This window comes from Macaca mulatta, chromosome 20, assembly GCF_049350105.2.
Source record: "Macaca mulatta isolate MMU2019108-1 chromosome 20, T2T-MMU8v2.0, whole genome shotgun sequence".
Taxonomy (NCBI): Eukaryota; Metazoa; Chordata; class Mammalia; order Primates; family Cercopithecidae; genus Macaca; species Macaca mulatta.
The window spans coordinates 45,843,797-45,851,112 of record NC_133425.1 but is presented as its reverse complement, the minus strand read 5'-3'; the positions used below and the strand labels follow the sequence as shown (position 1 = coordinate 45,851,112).

The window sequence follows — 7,316 nt, the reverse complement described above, 5'->3', positions numbered from 1 at the left end:
TCACATCAACCTTACAAGATAGAGATCATTGGGTCTACTTTTTAGGTGACCAAACTGAGACAGAGAGGCTGAAGGACTTGTTTTAAGGGCATGCACTTGAACCAGTATGAGAACCCAGATCCAACTGACATCAGAGCCTATGACTCAGCCACCACCCCCTGGGGCTTCTCTTCCCTTAGCCACTAGCCAGTCCTCCTGCCTGAATGCTCCCTGAATCATCTCTACCTGGTAAATCTCTGATTCATCTTTCAAGCAACTAAGTAATTTGCCCAAGAGCACCAAGACAGAGTGTAGCAGAGCCAGGGTGTAAACTCTGCTCCTCATCCTGCTCAATCCTCAACTCACTTTACCAGTCAGCTATGAGGAAGAAAGCTTCTAGTTCCTATAACTTCCCAGAGAACTCTGCGTAAAGCAGAAAGAAAAACATTGCTGAACATTGCTATAATGCTGATTGATGAATAGTCGGCCTGATGGTTAATACTGAGTGTCAACTTGATCGGATTGAAGGATGAAAAGTTTTGTTCCTGGGTGTGTCTGTGAGGGTGTTGCCAAAGGAGATTAACATTTGAGACAGTGGATTGGGAGAGGCCAACTCACCCTCAATCTGGGTGGGTCTAATCAGCTGCCAGTGTGGCTAGAATAAAATCAAGCAGAAGAATGTGGAAAGGCTAGACTGGCTGAGTCTTCCGACCTTCATCTTTCTCCCGTGCTGGATGCTTCCTGCCCTCAAACATTGGACTCCAAGTTCTTCAGCTTTTGGACTCTCGGATTTACACCAATGGTTCACCAGGGGCTCTAGGGCCTTCGGCCACAGACTGAAGGCTGCCTTGTCGGCTTCCGTATTTTTGAGATTTTGGGACGCAGACTGGCTTCCTAGGTCCTCAGCTTGCAAATGGCCTACTGTGGGACTTCACCTTGTGATCGCGTGAGTGAATACTCCTTAATAAACTCCCTTTCATATATACATCTATCCTATTAGTTCTGTCCCTCTAGGGAACCCTGACTAACACAGTCGGTAAACATGGGCCTCAGAGACAGTGTCTGGTCCTGCTCTATGCCTAGGCTCCACTGAGTAAAGACAACTCTGGCCCAGGATGGGTTCTGCTAATTGGCCGAGTCCTCAACAGAATGTCATGGAATGCACTTCTTTCTCCTGACAGTGGAGAAATGGCCGGCCACCTTTGGTTCATGCCGATAATTCAGATTCTGCACTTCCCCACAAAAATGGCTTCTTCTCCCATAAGCCCAGTCCCTGCTAGTTGTACCACCAACCTCTCTGGTACTCAGGACCTGCCCACTGCTTCCTTTTTTGCTCCTCCCTTTCTTCTGAGAGCACGCAGGCACACACAGAGCTAGTCAGTTGCTTACTTGTTGCTGCAGCTGCCTACTCTCAGGACTCCTGTGTGCAGGTTAGAGAAAACTCAATTCAATTTCATAGACCCAGGTCCCTGAAATGGCCAGGGTGTGTCTGATTCAGGGGCTCCAATCATGGCCTCAGGACTTGGTCTCACTTCTCTATCTCTGACTCTGTTTTTAACTGTGTGACTTCATTCTGTCACGTTGGGGCCCTGGAAGGTCCAGATTCTCTTCCCGCCAGCCACAAGTCCTCTGGAAAATAGAATTTCCCTTTCCTAACTCATCTGACAAAAATACTAGGCCTGACTCTCATTGGCCAAAATTGAAACACATGGCCACCCTTAAACCAACCACTGTGATCAAGGGATGGATGCTCAGCTGAGCTTAAGCCAGGGTCACATGCCATACCCTAAGTCTGGATGTGGAATCAGTTCCACTCAGACCACACTGATTGAGCTGCGGAGAGGAGTGGTTTCCCCACGGGAAATAGGGAGGTTCTTACCAGAAGAAGAGAGTGGATTCTGAATATAAAACAACCAATTTCCATGATACCCATCTCCATCCTAGGCCACAATCCAAGTCCCGAGTCTAGACTGTCATTATTTCTCACCTTTGTCCTGTAACACACCAACTCCCTGATTTGCACCTCCTCATCTTTTCTTTTTTTCTTTAGAGACCAGATCTCACCCTGTAGCCCAGGCTGGAGTGCAGTGGCACAATCACAGCTCACTGTGGTGTTGGAGTCCTGGGCTCAAGCAATCCTCCCACCTCAGCCTCCTGAGTATCTGGGACTACAGGCACGTGCCACCATGCCCAACTAATTTTTTTATTTTTCTTTTGTAGAGACAGGGTCTGGCTACGTTACTCAGGCTGGTTTCAAACTCCTGGCCTCAAGCAATCCTCCTGCCTCGGCCTTCAAAGGTGTCGGGACTATAGGCATGAGCCACTGTGCCCAGCCTCACCTCCCCATTTTAACGATCCACTACACAGCTGTGAATCTTTCAACTTTCCTTATTGTCTAGCCCACAAAATCTAAGATCCTAGACCTGAAACTCAAAACCTCCATGCTCTGACTCCAGCATAATTCTCCAGCCTCATCACCTTCAGGTTTCCATCACCCATTTGCCTGACAAGTCAGCCAACCAAGACTAGCTGCTGTTCTTTGAACACACCTTACATTTCCTCTCCTCTAAAGCCTTTCCTTCATGCTGTGCCCTTCGCCTGGAATGCGCACCAGCTCCCACCTCCACTTCTCCAAGTCCCTGAAATCAAGCCCAGCTAGATGACTACCGCCCCAGGGAAGGCTCATTTCTGCTGAATCCACATCAACTCCAATCTTCCAAGGCAAATACTCCTGCCCCTTCACCACCTGGTCCTCAGCCCTCTTCTCATGGTGCAGTTCATCTATGAAAGAGATAGCCCCTTTGAGTGAGGGTGATGTGAATACAACAGCAGGCACCCTTGGTAACCAAGTCAGTTTCCATATTGATCAGGACTCTTCTGATTGAAAGAAACCAAACTCGGATCTCTATAAATGCAAAGGTAATTGACTCAGTCAGAAGCACATACAGCACAAGAGTTGTAGGCATGGCTGGACTTAGGGTATCACATTTCTCTCTCTCTCTCTCTCTCTCTCTCTCGCTCCATGTCTTATTTCTGCCTTTTTTGACATGATGGCCTCATTTCCTTCTACTGTGGATAGCTTCCTTCATGTAGCTGGAGAAGTTGGCTTCTAGTGACTCTGGCTTACAACACCCTTAGAACTTGGGATCTCAGAGGATGGAATGGTGTCTTCCCTAACACTGGGGCAGCAAAATTCTGGGGAGAACTCCGGCTGCCTTGTGTCATACGACTGTCCCTGAGCCAATCACTGTGGCCCAAGGAATACAGCTCTCTGACTGGTCAGGTCTGTGGCGCACATGCATGGCAGGCTCAGTCCCACCCTCAGAACTACATGGATTGGGCACCCCCAAGAAAGAGGGGTCTGTTGCCAGAAGACAAGAAAGAAAGAAGAAGGAAGGGGAGGGGAGGGAAGGAGAGGAGAGGGGAGGGGAGGGGAGGGGAGGGGAGGGGAGGGGAGGGGAGGGGAAGGGAGAGGAAAGGAGGGAAAGGAAAGGAAGGGAAAGGAAGGCAAGAAAGAGGGAAAGAGAACAAAAGAGAGAAAGAAAAGAAGGTGAAAGAGAGAAAGAAAAGAAAGAAAGAGAGAAAGAAAGAAAGAAAGATTGATTTACTCCAGTACCCTCCCAACATCCAAGCATAAGCTCTGATCCATACAGTGGATTATCAACTTAGCTGTTGCTGACAATGATGGCCGAAAAGCTATATATTGAAATAACAGCAGTTATTCATCTTATTATTATTACTCACATCTGTTGAGAGACAGTGTGCCAGGCACGATTCTAAGTACTTTACATGTATTAACCCATTTATTCCTCATGACAAACCCACGAAGTAAATACAATTATTAGTCCCCTTTTACAGATGAGAAAAGTGAGGTGCAAACAAGGTAAGACACTTGCCTAGAGTCTCCTGGCTACAAAGTTGAGGAGCCGGGATTCAAACCCTAGGTGTCCAGTCCCACAGCCTGTGCCCTCCCCGCTGCCCAATACTGTCTACTTGGTGGTGTCTGGTATAAACTGGATATGCAGAGGAGCAAGAGAAGCCTGTTCCCCACTTGGTTACAGCCTCTCATCTTCCCAAATTCTCCTTCATAAAAGCAGCCCAGAGGCCTAGCAAGCAGCTTCTGCCAGGCTCTGCCCTTTGCCCCAAGGAAGGAGGAGCAATATGACAGCCCAGCTCTCGCTACCTCACCACCCCCTCCCCAGCGAGCCACCCTAGGGGTCTTCACCTGGCAACCCTCCCCCAAAGCTCCTAGTTCAGTCACAGGTGCAGCAGTGGGATGGGGCATCAGAGCATGGGGGCCACAGAACCCCCAGTGCCAGGAATAAAAACCAGAGCCCCAGGTCAGCACACCACTGGGGAGGGGCAGGAGGGGACAGACAGACAGACAGAGAACGTGAGAGACACACAGGGAGAGAGCAAAGGCAAAAAGGGTGAAGACACACATACAGGGCCCCCTCCTCATGTGCCCTCCTGCAGCACTCACCATCAGCATATGTAACTCCCTCCTCTCTGGGGCTGAGGGCAAGAGAGGGACAAGGGGGACCCTTTTAGAACCGGCAAGTAAAAGTTGGGCAGCAACTTGGGCATACATTTCTTTAGTTTCAATTCTCCTCAAGTGTCCTAAGCAGGGCAAGAGGCTCCAGGGGCAAAGTGAGGGAGGACAGATGCCCAAGGGGCAGGGTGTGGGGGTCAGGGTTAGGCCCATATTATTACTATCATTATTATTAATATGGGAAGGAAGGAAGGAAGGAGAAAGAAAAAGGGAAGGAAGGAAGGAGAAAGAAAAAAGGGAAGGAAGGAAGGAAAAAAGAAAGAGAAGGAAGGAAGGAAGGAAGGGAGGAAAAAGGGAAAGAGGGAAAGAAAAGGAAAAGAGAAAAAGAGAGAGAAAGAAAGAGAAAGAGAGAAGGAAAGGGAAGGAAGGAAGGAAAGAAGGAAGGAAGGAAGGAAGGGATCCATAATGCCTTCCACTTGACTTCACCCCACACGATGGTCCTGATGCTCAGAAAGCCCAGAATCCCCCTGATATCTTGGCCAAAGCTCCAAAAGCCAAAGCCTGCAGCCACTGAGCCCTGCAAAGTAAAAGTGAGACATCCGGGGGACAGTTAGAGGTCCCCAAAAACATGGGGGAGCACACCTGACCCTGTCCATTCCTCCCTGCAGGAGCTCAATGCTCTTCTGACCCACATCACAAGGGACCTGCCTTCTCTCAGAATATCTGCTTGCTTTAGTGGACATGGGTTTGAAATCCTACTGTGACCCTAACCAGCCCTGTGACCTTGGTTAAGTCCTTCCCTCCTAAGACCTCATCTGCCATCTATACAGCAAGGGACCCTTCCAGGGCTGGCATTCTGTGGCTGATAGAGTTTTGCTGTGTCCCCACCCAAATCTTACGTTGAATTGTAACTCCCGTAATTCACACATGTTGTGGAAGGGACCCACGGGAGAGAATTGAATCATGGGGGCGGTTCCCCCACACTGTTCTCATGGTGGTGAATAAGTCTCACAAGATCTGATGATTTTATGAGGGGTTTCCCCTTTCGCTGGGCTTTCATTCTCTCTCTTGTCTGCTGCCATGTAAGACATGCCTTTCACCTTCCGCCATGATTGTGAGGCCTCTCCAGCCACGTGGAACTGTGAGTCCATGAAGCCTCTTTTTCTTTAAAAATTACCCAGCCTCAGGTATGTCTTTATCAGCAGCATGAAAACGGACTAATACAGTGGCCTTGTGACTCTGTGGACCCTCACCTTCGGAATCAGAGGTGCCTTCCCAGGGGTGCTACTCAGGGACTCCCACGCTATCCACGCTGCCCCTCCCGTGGAAGCCCCCGAATGCTGTCCAGCTTCCCCGCCTCCTGCCTGCCTGCCTGCCTATCAAACCTTAGCTGTCCCATGCCCACAAGGTCTTGCCAAGTAGTTGACCAACCATCCATGGAAACTAAGATGGCCCAAGGTGAGATAGGAGGTAAGGATAGCCTGGAACACCATGAGATCTCAGCAGCACTGATAGGGCCTGATATTTGGGCTGTCAGTGCGGATTTAAGACAGTGTGTGCCATGGAAGAGGACAGGTGGGACCCCTTCTAACTCCCCCTAGAATAGGACTGACCCCTAAAAAACAGAGCATGTGGGGCTAGAATTAGGGGTCAGAATGTCCCCACCTTCCCCAGAGCCCAAGAGACAGACCTTGAGACCTTAAAGGAGGGCGAGAGGGAGGCAGGATGACCCACGGGTACATCTGCCTCCTTCTCAGGATGACAGGGCTTTGGCAGCCATGAGAGCGCTGTGGCCCCCAAGCACCTATGCACTGAGCATTGCATCTCGTCCCCACCGCCTGCACCAAATGTCAGCCTCAGCACGCGGTGCCCCACCCCATTCCTGAAAACCAAAGGCACCCCTTCCAGAGAAGAAAAAGAGGGAGCCTCATCATTAATAGCGCTGGCGGCAAGGTAAAGCCGCCCGCCCGCCCCCGCGCACCCTCGCCCATAATTATGCCAGCGCGCCTTTCATCCCCACGCGCACACGCAGAAAGTTTATTGTTGTATTTCGGCCTTTTTTCAGTCTCCTCTGCCTTTCATGCAAGGGGAAGGGTGCTGAGGGGTCAAAGCACCTCCCCCACCTCCTCTCCCTGCTGCAGTCCTTTTAGAAAAACACCCAAAGCCATAATTTGTCTTAGAATTTCTTTTGAAACAGCTACAAGAAAGACTAACGACTGCTCTTTTCCCTCTGTTTCTGATTCCAGCCATCCCTTTATCTGGCTTTCATTAGAGCCTCGGCCGCGCCTCTTTTGTGGGAGAGACTTGAGGGAGCCGAGGCAGTTTCCCAGCCGCTGTGATGTTGCTAAAGATTAAAAAGGAGCTTTGAAGCTGCACCAGTTCTCTCTGCGCCCCCTCGGTACAGGACCTCAGAAAGACCCAAGCCATCTGGCAAACCTGACATAAAGACAAAATAAAGTGATTGAAACAGTCTCTTCAAAGCCACAATGGTAGATTTGTTGATTTGGGCGTTATCTTTCATGCGAGGCCCTCAGAAGTCACCAGAACACCTAGGTAATCTCAGGCGGGCCTGACTGGAGTGGATGGAGCTTTCCAGGCCGAGGCTCAGAGAGGGGCCCTGCCTCGCCTGGCGGGGGCCCAGGGATGGACTGCGGGCCCCGGGAAACTCCACAATTGGACACAGAGCCCAGGCCTCAGCAGCGGTTTCCAGCGAGGCGTCCTCCCTCCAGTCCCTGCCTGGGTCCCAGCTCCAGAGGGGCCCCAGACTCAGCCAGACAGACAGAGCCAGGAGAGGAAGCTGGTGCGAGGCTGCCCTGAACAGGAGGGGATGGCAGGAGATGAAAGG

The 7,316-nt window shown here is 50.5% G+C and overlaps 1 long non-coding RNA gene across 1 annotated transcript; it reads left to right on the top strand.

Moving 5' to 3' along the window:
• Positions 1-215: 215 nt before the first annotated feature.
• On the top strand, positions 216-6,943 carry LOC144337945 (uncharacterized). Its single transcript, XR_013411602.1, has 2 exons — positions 216-925; positions 6,718-6,943. It is a non-coding gene; the product is annotated as an uncharacterized LOC144337945 (long non-coding RNA).
• The last annotated feature ends 373 nt before the right edge of the window (positions 6,944-7,316 follow it).